Source organism: Bactrocera latifrons, unplaced genomic scaffold (genome assembly GCF_001853355.1).
Source record: "Bactrocera latifrons isolate USDA-ARS-PBARC rearing strain unplaced genomic scaffold, ASM185335v1 scaffold_37, whole genome shotgun sequence".
NCBI lineage: Eukaryota > Metazoa > Arthropoda > Insecta > Diptera > Tephritidae > Bactrocera > Bactrocera latifrons.
Genome location: NW_017537012.1, coordinates 1,488,129 through 1,502,544, shown reverse-complemented (window position 1 = coordinate 1,502,544; position 14,416 = coordinate 1,488,129). Strand labels below are relative to the sequence as shown.

At 33.5% G+C, this 14,416-nt stretch overlaps 1 protein-coding gene across 15 annotated transcripts in view; it reads right to left on the bottom strand.

Moving 5' to 3' along the window:
* LOC108971988 (CUGBP Elav-like family member 4) overlaps window positions 1-14,416 on the bottom strand; it is a 755,092-nt gene that overhangs the window by 190,529 nt on the left and 550,147 nt on the right. For 2 of the 15 annotated variants that reach the window (XM_018938384.1, XM_018938387.1), the window contains exon 1: window positions 12,301-12,394. The exons of the other annotated variants lie outside the window; for them this stretch is intronic. The gene's annotated coding sequence lies outside the window, so the exon portion shown is untranslated. Of the gene's footprint in view, window positions 1-12,300; window positions 12,395-14,416 lie in introns of those variants that run through there. 15 annotated transcript variants of the gene reach the window in all.

Sequence of the window (14,416 nt, the reverse complement as noted above, 5' to 3'; positions counted from 1 at the left end):
ATAGCCACTACTTAAAAACCGCACAGTTCTTTATTAAATAAGTTATATATGTACCTGATGGCTTAGCTGCTTGATTTATCGGCGSTAATAAGCTGTTGAAATTTTAATAAAAATATATGGCGAAAATCATAGTCATAATGTATGTRTGTAATATTAAAAGGCAAATTTTATAAATACCACAGATTATTAAGCACTTATATTTAGAATATATTTTTGAATTACTCGTGCAAAAATGCGAGGAAGCTAAGTGTTTTGTTGAGCTAGCTTTGGAGCCATTAAAATTTTGAAGTACTAGGTAGATTTAGTGGCTAGGAAAACATTTAGCATAGATTTTGGCGTAAGGGGAGTTTGTAAATATATAGTAATCCTAAAAGTAATGTTGGGGGAATAGCACAGAAACCAGACTTTTTTCCTAAAAAGCAAATATATTGCTTAGATATATAACCGAGTGATATKTATATGAGTTTGATTAAAATATTATGTGTCAATATTGTCAAATAAGAAAATTATGTTGAGGGTGAGGGTGAGTGAAGAAGAGAAAACTCCAGAAGAAAATTCATAATTCGGTTTACATAGATACCCCTGCATTAACTAGAGTTTTCAGTTTAACGAACCTACTCCGCTAACTCGAGTTTGAGGGTTTTCTTTTATGTATGTTGAGAGCGCAGAGTTGAATATTTTATATTTAGTGCACTTTCGGTTGGCACATCTATTTCGAGTTTAAGATTTTGTATTCATATTTGCCCTTCAAGCATTCGCGTTAGATATTTACGAAGTTATTGGGGCTGTAGAAGTATTTAATAGGTTAGCTTAAACTTTTAAGCTTTGCTTCAAAAATTGTCAAAAAGAAACTGTGTCAAATAAATACTACAAAATCATTTTCATGATTTACAACTCAATAATACCATTAGAAGTTTATAACTTATCTCGACGTTAAGGTTCTGTGTTCAGGTAATATATTCTTCATATGTTTAAGAAGATGTCGGAGCTATAACAGTAGTCGATTAAACATCTTCAACCGGGAAAGGATTGTCAGTGATGTAAGAAAAAGCAGGCAGAACTATCAAGCTGCAACAAAAAATCATGAAAGAGTATGAAAATGCATACATTTCTAAACATATTATACTTGTATATACGACCATGTACAGTATTTGCCCCGCAGCTGCGAATTTATTATAAAATAAGTGCTTAGATAGCTTCAGATATTACTGAAAGCAATTATGAGCTGTAATGAGCAGCAAAAGAATACTTGCCACACACTCACACACACACATATGTAACTGTATACGCACAAACATAGCTGTCAGCATTTAGTCCAAAATTACCGTGATACAGCCGCAGGCGCAACATGCGAAAATAACAAAGCTAAGAAGTAGAAAAAAATTGGAACAAAGACAATGGCAGCAATTGTGGCAAACTGCTTACCCATGACTGAACTTGCAGCGCTAACTTGCCTGCCAACTTTCGAGTTAAGTGTATGAACTCCTTTTGGAAGTGCATACTTCCTAGCTGATACTTAATATGACCAAACTTTTACCATTAAACTGGCTTATTGTCTGCATAAATGTGTGCGTGATATAGCAAAACGCATGAAGCAAATGTGGGAGCGCTTTTATACTGTGTATATGTGGGCATGCGTATGCTTGTGTGTATTGTTGAAGGACATATTGCTGTAGTTAAGCTAATAATAGCCAGAGTACTTTTCATTTGGCTCAGCCGACTACAAAAAGGAAACTAAACACATATCAAAGATGCACACACACATGCATAAGTGGCAAAACGCAGGCATTTATAGATATAAATGTGCACGCTGCTCAGCAATTCAACTCGAGCGGCGAGGAGACCATTGGGTCTCTTGAATATTTATACATATGTATGCGGCGTAAAACTTACAGGCAATAGCTTCATTGGCAACAGATGGCGCATCAAGGAGTAATTGCGCACAAAGCAACAGTGTGTGTTTGTGTGCTTGCTTGCTTGTTGCAGGCAGTCTTCTTCTTGACCGCACTAAAATTTAAAGCAATAAAAGTAAAAATAAAATTGCTTGACATATTGTGCAAGCAAAGTGGCGAGCAAGCTGTTTATATACAATTATTGGCTGTTGTTTGTAGCAAATGTGTGTGCTTACGAGTAAAATTGTGTATATGTGTTAGCGCTTAAATGGTTATGTGTTGCACCTGCTTGCTGCTAATTACAAATCTTGACACATTTGCACATAAAAACAGACCTACAACATGTTGAAGGTCGTTAGTGGCACTTTAAATGGCTTTAAATGATGTTTGTATGAATTTTGTAGCATAGCCAAAGGCGAATTGGTTGAATTAAAACATTTTGAGCACAATTTTGCCGCGAGGTGTGCACTTTTTCGATATTAGAAGTTTATTAAAAGGTAAACATTTTTATACACAAGCTGTAGCACAGTGTTGAGCAAAATAGGTGCAGCCATAAAACACTTATTTTTACAGATTTTAATATTTTTTCGTATTGTTGGCCACAATAAGGTAAAATTTAAAGACTTTTATTGCATAGTATGATATAGTTCAATAATTTTCTCTATGAAAGCCATCACTCAGCCGATTATTCTGAGCTCTAGGCAGAATTTTCTTTTATAAAAATATATTTTTCCTTACTTACTTTGAAGTTTTCCAACCTTTCAAGTATAAAAAAAAAGTAAGCCAGAAAATCGTTAACATAATGAAGCCCATTAGGCGCACATAGACAAGCTAAGTGGCTCCTTTAGTGCCACATGAGTCGCGCCATTTGGCAAATACATAGTCACCGCGTAGTTACAGCATGGTATGTGCAGCAGTTACGATCTGATTGCTCAATGTTGGGCTACCGAATAGTCTTAAAACACTCACAGATACCACATATGTATTAAGGTGCTGGCAAAATGATGGAGCAAGTGTTCAAAATCAGCAAAAAATTGCTTCAGATTTTGTTTTTTTGATGACAGCGAGCAGAGGACTGCTGGGAGCTGACTGTTAACTGCATGCTGCCTAGTCACTTATGACACATCATATTGCTTATGTCTGTGTTAGAGAATGTTAAAATATTCAGTAGCTGTTTTTCAATTTCTTTATTGCTTTTACTAAAGCTGCCAGCGCAATTATGCTATGCAGCAAAGGCGGTCAGCAGCTTGTAGCAACAGCAATGGTTATTTTAGCAGGCGCTTTAGTTAGCTACAACTATATATTTTAAATTTTTTTTCCCATCTGGTAATGCCTAGGCGGCAATTTTTGCCTTTTCGTCTCTACGGTCTGACAAAAAGTAAAAATAGCTTGCAACAAATAGCAAAAAAAAAAAAAAATAATTTTAAAAATTGCTGCAAATGTGCAAAAGCGTTCACAAATTGCTAACCACATAAAATGACCAGGTGTGCTCAAGCGCCTGGTGGTATGCTACACAAATATCACCCCTTGTGGTCACTCCTTCCAATGCCGTTTTATAATTTGTGTCTATGCCGCTGTTTGTGGCAGCAATTTTTACTTTGCTTATGACTTTTCTGTTGCAGGCTTCAGCAAAAATTTTTTTCATAGCACTTAGACCCCTGTTTTGCAACTTTTTTTGTTATAAAAATGAGTKAACTGCAGACAGTTGCTAATTGTCTGGCGCAATTCTGACTTTTCTTTTTTGCGCACGTTTTTCAATSCGGTCCAGAGAAAGGCAGGCTCAGCGGCAAAGATTCTTTGGACAACCTTACAAAAATGTCAGTTGTGTAATTGTATTTTAAATGCTGGTACTCTCGCCGTGCTCTTTTTCATGTTAGTCATTTGTTGTCTTTGCTTTAGCTGGCAGGTAAAAAGCTAATGGTTTTCGCTTTCCACATACGTGATTTTGTGTTGCCCTCGGCCACTTTATTGCCTTTGTGTGCAGACGTCTGTGCACATTGACATGTAAATTGGCATTTAATGACGGTACATGAGCTTAGTAGTTAAGGTAAGGTAAAAATAATTTCAAATGTGTTTTGAATAAGAAACGAATGAATAAATAAGAATGTACTATACAAAGGGTGTTCAAATAGGAGTTTATTTATTACTATATGAATTCATGTAGTCGTAGAAGAACGCTTATTACACAGAATAGCTTGAACTATAAATAGCTTTAACTAAAGGCGTTTTAAACGTTATTTGCCCTTGGAGCCAATAATTATACCTCAAAATATACAAAATTTTTTTAAACGGATCAAAGTTAGTTTCAAAAGGAAAAAAAAAAAATATCATTGTGAGCTTATGTATTCGAATTCATTCTTTATTCACTCGAGGTCAAATTTGATTAAGACTGTGTGCTTTAAATGGAATTGTTATATACTTCTAAACCCTGAACGGTGTATATTTGGTTAGCACTAAGCGACGTCAGTAATTCTACAAAGTCATGCATATGGACAATTTATTATTTGCGATTGGCGCCAAAAAGTATGCTTTTAAATCTGAAAAGCTACTTTAAAAAAATAAAGATTATGTTACTCTTTATACATTCAAAATCAAATTTGACTAAGACTGCCCGCTTTAAATGGAAATGCTGAATACTTCTATACCCTGAAAAGGATATATTTGGTTGGCAAAATYGATCTGAAATTTTGCAGACATCATTCCTAGCACGAAAAAATGCTTATTTGTCAAATCGCCATGATAGAATCACTAATTCATATAGCCGCCATTTGAACTGAATATTAGGAATCAAGACCCTGTAAGGAAAACTTCTTTACCTTAAAAGGTATCTTTGTGAATTTTGGCATAGCTAATAATATATAAATATATATTTTTCGAAGAAAATTTCCAGATCGGACCACTAGAATAAACTGAACGGTGAAACGCAAGTCTTTGTATGGAAAACTTTTTTATTTGAGGAGACATCTTCAAGTCGTTCTTGATTATTATCCGTATTATGCCCACTATCTCCGAAAATATTGATCAGATCGGATGACTATATTTCATAGTTGACATATATATTTAGCGATGAAGCTCAAGATAAATATCTTTATTTACTTGTTTAGGTTATAAAAAGTACATCAATAAAGGATATTATAGCTTCGGTGCAGCCGAAGTAAACAATATCTGGTTTTGTCTAGAATTGTTCAACCTTTTTTGATTTTCTTTTGTAGTCTAATCTTAGCACGACTAGTAGAGAGATCTGTTTATCCACGTCATATACAGTTCCTCTGGCGATTTATATACATATTTTGGGTACATGGACTCATATCGGGTCCACTAAAGCAGAATTCGTCATCTCTGCAAACCTAAAAGACTCGCACCAAAGTAATGCTGAGTGATGACATTCAAATTTGATCTTGAGTGTATAAAAATATGATTGTGATACGTGGCGTTGCAATTGAGAAATTTGAAATAACTGTATTTTTGTGCAGATTTCTGTATGACTCGTTATAGTATATACGATAAAAAATTAGATATTTATTCTAACAAATTAATCGGTATATATATACGATTAGAAATGAGAAATTTATACTGACATATTACTCAATGCATAAATTCGTTAGAATTTGAGTGTTTATTGTGTTGTCTGTTAGATGCACTCGTTAGGTGGCGCTGAAATCAATTTGCGCTAAAAATAGTAATAGTTTATTTTATGCAGATAAACAAGTTTAATGAAAGAGAAATACAAACACTTATTCACTGTGCGCCAGTATTGCCATTAATTTTAATTTGCTTTTATAATTGCATGGTCAAAAAGTGAAATATTTTCACTTATAATTATAATGACAGGCAGTGACATTAGCGTAATTGATTTTCAGCAAACACACAGCTATTTAAATACAGCAAAATTCGGACGCACTCCAACCGACACACAACTAATTGGAAAAACAGATTTCGACAGTAAAAACAAAATAAATGTCCAAAACATAAACAAGCAAAGGCTGCAGCGAGCAGCAAATAGATAATTAGTGAGTGCGTCATATTTAGCTGGAGAAAATGGAGAAATCGAAAATTGATGGCAATCAACAGTACGCATAAATGTGTTTATAAAACATAACGCAGTGTTGTAGGTTGGGTGGTTATACATGTGCGTATATACATATATATGAGTGTAGCATATAGTAAAGCAAGCGCATGACAGTCAGCAACGCATGATTAATCTTGGTAGTAAATTTGAGTGTCACGCACACAGACTCACATTGAATGGTATTTAACCAATATTTTCAAAATTCCATTATACGCATTATTGTTAACAAATAAATGCTTATTTATGCCTGTAGATATATGCATGTGTAAATATTGTGTATATATGTATATGTCTATATGCATGTAGGTATATGATTGCTGCTGCTTAATTTCTAATTGTTTGTTTTTACTGCTAATTGCTATTGCTTTTAATTGCTATTTTTATTAGTCATTTATGTCTCTATTTAGTTCGTTGTTAAAGTATTGTTGTTTTCTTTGTTTTTGTATGCGCTCGCACTACTAAATTTGATTAATTGTCGGCCTTTAGCAAAAGGGAGTTATATTTTCAAACTCGTGTTTTCTTTGTCCATGTCGACAAGTGGCTGTCATTTCACTGCCATTTTATAGAACATATGAAAGTCTGCAAGTATTTGTTAATGTTTCTAAAGCAAAGAGAATAAGAATTTGCTTCCGAAAAGATTAATATATATTTTACGCTTAGCTAAAGCTGATGCGGCATTGTAGTGTAATATCATGCCCGTGTTTTCAAAATATAAGATATTTTTTGGTTTTTTGTTGCCACAAGTTTACAATTTGAACCCGGTTCAACAAACCAAATCTTGAATTAAACCATTCTCATAAATATAACTTTCGGGTAAGGATAACATCTGGAAGTGAATGGAGAGTTTAGGAGCGAAGCAGGATAAGGCCTCTATCTATATCGATGGGTTCAAAATTTACTACGGAGTAGGGATATACTTTCCATGGATAGCCAGTCGGCATTACTGGCCTTGCCGACAATACGGATCATTTCTAGTATAGCCAACAACTGCAGGAATGCTTTAGTTTTTTTTTTTGTTTTTGTTGTACTTTCCACTTTATAGACCTACTTTCGGAAACGAAAAAGCAGAGGAATTGACAGAACTTGTAACCATCGAATCCATAGCGGTATTGACTCCGCCCGCTGTGAGCGATCAAAAGAAAGTAGCATAGGGAAGATGGAACAGTAAAGCAAGATTAAGAAGTTCTGCAATAGTGCTTCAAAAAACCGTATTCAGCCCTACTTGAGCTTATGATGGCAGCACTGTAACCTGGTATCATTCTTATCGTTATTACTATGGAGATATTTTCACAAATTTATTCATTAATTTAATAATAATATACAAAAGTGCCATATAGGTGGCGCTATGTAGTAAACAAAATTTCATAAATAAAGACAGTCATACTCTCTAATTCTCAGCCGGTTTGTATAACGCAAAAAACTGGGAGATATTTGAACACATTTGCACGATAACTCGGCTATAACTGCATAAGCGGTGTCTACGCCAATAAAGATAAAAGACGATATAGAAGTTAGAACAAGTATGGATAAACATATATGGATTTATAGTTTTCATTGGTTTAACGAAGTTAAGCACAGAAGCTACCTAATTGTACACAAAGCCTCAATAGCTGTACCTAAGCAATATTTTTGAAAGATAGATCCAGTGTTACTTTGACCTTCATTGTATGACTAAATAATATAGCTTTTCGATAATTTCTGGCATTCACAAAGCCTCTGTTCACTTACAGAATATATCTAAATATATCACTCTAACTGCTTTCAATTGTAAAATTATAATACAGCAAACATTTGTACATATGCATACCTACACATAACTATATTATGAACATACATAAAATTTCCCTACTAATATAACTGCTTGCAACAAATCCTTGTATTCCTACATTTGCTGTAATTTCTGTTCAACAGTAAAACCAAGCATTTGCCACAACTGTGATTGAGAAGCCAAGAAGAAGCTGAAGACGTCGCCGCACACATAAGAGTAATACATGCAACTGTAGCTGCACATAAATGAAGTTTTTGTGGCATAGCTATGTGCATGTGAGTTGCAAGCATGTGTTTGTATGCTTTCGCACTTAATATCTAATATATTAGTAGTGGCGACTGCTTGCGACATAAATGAAATTTTAATAACAAACACGCATGTTTCAGAAATTTGCGGTTGATTAATTGAAATGTGGTTAAAAGCTTGCGGTTAAAGTCATGCGCAGGCAAATTCAATTGCACACAGGCTTACAAACGTGCAAGTGTATGAGTGAAGGCCTGTAAGTATGCAACGAAAGCAGGCAATCAGTGTTTTTGGTTAAGATTAAGAGAGCATTTTTCGGATTTTTTTTGCTTTGATTGCAGGATAACGGTAAGATAAGTTGTTTGTAGCATAGTAGTGAGGTATGCTATGAAATTAATTTGTAATTTTAGTAATTAAATGCAAGGCAATTTTGCGGTAACCGCAGACGTGAATATGGAAAATTTCATAGTTGAAGTTGTTATATTATATTCAGAAAAAGTGGGCGGTGCGTTGCTAGTAGTACGAATTTCAATTGCATAACGCTTGAAATTTAAGTTACTGGAGATTTTCAAAATTTCTTGGATTTAAAAAAATTTATAGAAATATTTTCATAAGAAAACTTATCTAAAAGGCGCTCTAGCTAACAAAATGCTGCGCAAATATTTTTCTAACGTCGCCATTTCCTACTATTTCTACAATTCACTTGCATTGTCGAAATTCCTGCCGTTGCCTGCAAATTCCTTAACAAAGTAAGCAGCTCATTCACATTTGTCCCCAAGCAACGTAGCAACACTTACTTAAAAGCCTTGCACGTCGGCGGTAAGGGGAAGCGTATTATACAGACATTTACTTAAACCCTTTTCAGCCATTTAGGCGTTTATTAGCTGAATACCAAGTCGCATGCCATGTCTATAGCACTAGGCTGAATGCCTGGCTCGCAGTATGACACAGACTTCTCTCTACGAAGACTACACCAGCACAAAAACGCTAGGCTGTAGCACTGCTGCGGATAAAAGGGCAGTGTGTACTTAACTCCTTTCAACAGCTATGCAGCTAAATGAGCTGCCCGTGCTGTATCACTCACACTCTGTGTGTATGTGTTTGTTGCTGTGCGCGCGCCCCCAAAGGACCTTTGCACGCAATTGTTTTGAGAGACAATTGTCAAAAAGTTCTCAGCCACCATAGCGACAAACTTAAGGTTGCTCAAACTGCTTGCAAGAAATTAAATAAATATACGCAGCGCACCATACTTTTGTGAGTAAGGTGTGAATTCATGACGGTTGCTTGTCAGTTGCTTTAAGGCAACGCTGAATGACAGTTGAAATTTCTACAAATAAATACTTTTGCGTCAGGGCGAATTATAAAATATATTATTTGTGATATTTCTTAGCCTGCGATTGCTGTCGAAAGCGGCAGGAATTACTTTTGTATAAGTATATAAAAGCTACCATGCAGTATATGCACAGTATAAAGACTCAAGAAAATTGTATTTGCTGCCGCCTTAGTACAACTTCTCAGAGCACAATGCCGACTGGCTTTCAACCTGACCGCTGTTTAGCATACTTCAAGGCGCATTTGCGAACTTTGCGCTGCACACGCACTTATTTACTCAAATCACTAGTCCTTTGGGTATCTTTTTGCGTTCTTAGTCTTTGGGTTCACCCGATAGCTTTCTAAAATTTGTAGGCTATAGAGTCTGCGGTGTTTTCCTAGGTGGCGGTGAGTTACAAAAGAAATTTTCCTTTGGTGTGTATAGTCGTCAGACGAGTGTAAAACTAGTTCATTAGTATTGTGCGTAAATTATTTAGACTGACTGCCTGCAATTAGCTGCATTAAGAGACGTGTCTGCCAGTTGCGAAGGGTAGTAAGGAGAGATCACAATTAGTTAGAAGATACTCGAAACATTTGGGTTGCTTGGTAGGCTTGTAGTGAGAATTTGTAATTAGTAAAAATAAAAGTGCCAAATATTACAATAAAAATAGTTTCTTATTAAAGTAGATGCTACAAACTCGAAGACACCTATTCATTTATGAATTAAAGTTCACAAGTTGTTTCGGAATTGTAAAACAAAAATTTTCAAAGAAGAAAATAAGCGAACTTTTCAGATTCAGTAAGGAAAACAATTTTTTTTTCTTGAGAATAAGATTTCATTAGGGATTAAATAAAATACTAAAGTCAATCAAAAGTTTTTTGTCATCACTCCATTTAAATTTTTCTCAAATTTTGTTTTATAGTAAAACTCAAAATTTGTGTTAAAAAACTTCACAACTGAAAAACGTATTTTGTGCCGATCACCATGCAACACTGTCACCAAGCCATATGCAACACAATGCTGCGTTGCAACTTTTATGACCCAATGGCTTACCAAATCCCGTGGTGACAGTCAACTTTTACAGCGGCCATACCTGCTTTATGCTCATAATTGTTTGCTTTCCTTCCATTGCTTGCCACTGTCTGTCGCAGCAAGTTCAATTGTGTTGGTCCGTCACTAAGCAGGTAATACATTTTTATTATTATTTGTTTTTGGATTTTTTACTTGCTTTCAAATATATTTTTATGCTTTTTAAAGATTTCCTCAGCTCTGTTGGGGCCATAAAAGTGACATTGACGCGCATAAAAATGTAAAAAATACCAATTGTAAAGAGAGCTCAGCGTAAATGAGAATTTATACTGCCAGTACTTGCGTGTGTTGGTATGTGTGTGTGTGTTTTACGGTACTGTGCTGAAACGGGCGTAAATCTTCTGCCAGCAATGAGCAGCTCTTGGAATGTCAAATAAATTTAAGTTGTGACGCGTCAGGGATCAACGTAATTTTATTGGTTGGCAGGGGCAGGTGAGTTTCCTGCTGCTGGTGGGGGTGGGGCTTAGAAGTTGGAAGATTTTCTTTGGGTGTTAGGAGAGTACTAATCTTTAAAATAGTTACCAATTATATTTATATTATATAATGTATATATGTTTATATACAATATTATACATGGTACTTTTAAAGTATAATAGTACTAAAAATAAAATTCTTCTGGCTTCTACATATTTTTGATTATTGAACAGATCTTCGAAAATCACGAAAAATTTTAATTTCGAATCCACTACTCATTCTTATTTCTTGATATTTGCTGTTATATGAAAAGTAGTGCAAAAATCCAGCGTGCTAAGTTCGTTAGTCTATCTTTGGGGAGCATTGAAAGTTATATTAGGCTTTCAAGGAGTTTGCTTCAAAATTTCTATTTTTTAGACCCATTGTTTGTTGTAAATAATTTTGGTATACTTTTCAGTGAGGTTCTGTGCTAGTACCGATTAATATCTAAGAATACATTTGAGCTTCTCTGCTTTAATTCTTGTTCCATAATAAAGTTGATACCTGGCTCTAGCAGAAGCTTATATGTCATAGTTCTTATAATGAATTTTTATTTGACATATTTGTTGGAAATATATTTTTGTTTTTAATAGAAATCAATTACTTACGGTTTCGAGATTTTATTAAACGAGTGCAAAGAAACTTACCTGAAATTGAAAAAAAATGTTTGTTATTAGTACAATGTGTTTAGGTGTCATTCAGCATTTATAAAAATTAATACAATTTTTAAACTGGAATGCATTTGGACATAATTTTTACGGCTTCATAGATTTATGAAATTCAAATTTTTATACACTGAGAAGTATAAAATTTGGCGTAGTTGAAATAATCACCATTTTTGGTAATACATTTTGGGGTTATAAAGTTAAATCACGAAACACTACTTCCTAAGATGTAGACACAATTGCTTTGATAAAAATTTGTCTACATTTTTATACATAAGCGCAGTAAATTTAATTAGAAAACGAGCTTAGATTTGGACAAATAACAATTTTGCAGTGAGGAAAATATAGCAGCTATAGCTGAAAGTGTGCACTAAGGCCATGGAGAGTCGATTCGGTGCCATTCGTGGCAACTCGGACTGACGTATGGAATGATTTGGCGCACAAAATACTGGCCAAGCGGAACGGAAGCTGCTCCACCTTCCCAAGCTACATCGCTTCACTCTATGGGTTCTTGAAAAGTTCCAAGAACATCCAACGTTTTGGAGCCAAATCTTGTTCAACGTTAAGGCCTATTTCTAGCTCAATAGGTATGTAAAAAAGCATAATTTCCACATTTGGACCCTTTTCATCCAGACAAAAAAAAACGGTTTGGTGGAGTTTGTGGGTCGGTCATTGGTCTATATTTCTTCAAAAATGATGGCGGTGAGTATATAATCCTCAATGACGATTAGTAACGCGCCATGATAAAAGACAAGGATAAAAAAACAATAAAATAAATATAGATATATATATTTATATGATTTGCTTACTTTTTATTTGAATAGAAACCTTGGTAACCGCGCTCTTTAGAGTCCAGTTTTTGGATTTTTTAAGTGTTATTTGCTAATAAAAATTTATATTATTTTTTTTTTGTATATTTAAAGTTTAACTATTTTATATAAGCAATGCAATATTTGAATATTTTTTTTATATTATGCCTTTTTGTTTTATTTTAATTCAATCGCTATCTCTGTATTTTTGGTTAGGAGTTTGCTAATTATTTTTAGGAAATTTATATTTTTTTGTCTATAAGAAATTTGATACTTCAATTATATTTACTTTTTAGTAAAATTCATGTGATGGTTATGTTATATATGAATTAGTTTTAATTAATATTTGCATTAATGCTCATTTAATATTTTAATTAAATATACTTATTAATATTTCGCGTAATTAAGGTATGTTTTTGTAACAGCTGCGGACGTGTGAGTTGCAAATTGTGTGTGCTTTCAAATTCGTGTAAGCATTACTTGTTTTTTATGAATTTTAGTTGCTAATAATATCAAGTGACTTTTGCGTTATCACCAAGATGTGAGTTAAAGTAGGCACGCGTTTAAAACTACAAATTTCGCGTTGAATTTTTACAGCTAAATTATGTATAAGTGAGTATATATTAATTGAAACGTTTGATCACCACAAGTGTATAGGAAAAGCTAAGCAGTTGCAATTGGCGCTAAGAGTTTTGTGTATGCACAAATATATTTTAGTTAATTTCTTTTAATTTATTTATTTATGTAAGTTATTCGCTACGCGAGCTATAAGCAACAAATTTTAACGAATTTCGTTAATTTTGCTATTTCAAATAAATGTTTAGTATAATTTGCAATAATTCCTTAATTATTATTATTTACTTTTTGTAAGCGTTGGACGTATTGATTACAGTTTTGTAATAAACATTTTTTTAATAATTTTTTTTTTTAATTTATTTTGTTTAAAATTTTTTTATTGACATTTTTTTATTATATTAAGCAATATTAATTATTTGCTATTTTTCGCACAAAACTGTCAATTTGTTATACACTTTTGCCTATGCAATCTATCACTTTGTGTTTAGTAGCGCTTTACGTTCGTTTGCTTTGGTATTTACAGTGCCATTGTTGCGCAGGCGCGCTGAGCTGGTGCGGCAGCGTTGCTGGCATTGTTGTTACATTGGACATCCTGTGTGCAGTTGGCGATGTTGCAGTTGTTTAATTGATAAGCTGTCGGTTTAAAATGCATACGGTTCGGTTTCATATACAGGAATGAAAAAGAAGAGAAAAGAAGAAGAAAAAAAATAATTTATAAATATTATTGTTGTTGATGTTGTTGTAATTGTAAATGTTTACGCAATAAACATTTGATGCGACATAACGGCAACATGTTAACGAACCACTAACGAGTAACGTGAAAGAAAACACATTAACGTTTAACGAGTAGTGATTAAAAAATGTTCAACGTGTAGCGTTTTACAATTAACGAGTTACTGAAAATACTTTTAATAACTTGAAATATTGTGATAACACGCACAACATTTATCAAAACAATTAATGCAATGTAAAAGGAGGAAAGGTAAATTTTCGAAAACAATTTTGGAAAGTTCAGCGAATAATTTCTTTTTGTGAAAAGTTTTGGAAAATTCAGAGAATAATTTTTTTTTTTGTAAAACGTTTTAGAAAAATCGACTGCATTTTTTCAGCGAGTAATTTTTTTTTTTTAAATTTCGAAAAATTCGACGAGATAATGTTTTTTTTTGTGTGGAAAATTCAGTGAGAAAATTTTTTTTGGAAAATTCAAAGAGTTTTTGTAAAATTTAGCAAGCACATTTTTTTTGAAAGTTTTGAAAAGTCCGACGAGAAATGTTTTTTGTAAAATTCTGCGAGTAAATTTTTTTTTACAAAGTTTTGGAAAATTTAACAAGTAAATTGTTTTTGTAGAGAGCTTTAGAAAATTCAACGAGTAAGTTTTTATTTTTGTAAAATTCAGCGAGTAATTTTTATACCCAAATACTTTGTATTCAAAAATATTTTTATTATTTAAAATTGCGGGTACATTTTTTTGTAGAAACTTTTGTGTTTGTTTTGAATATTTTAAGTAATTTAAGTAGTTTTTAGTATTTTAGATTTAAAT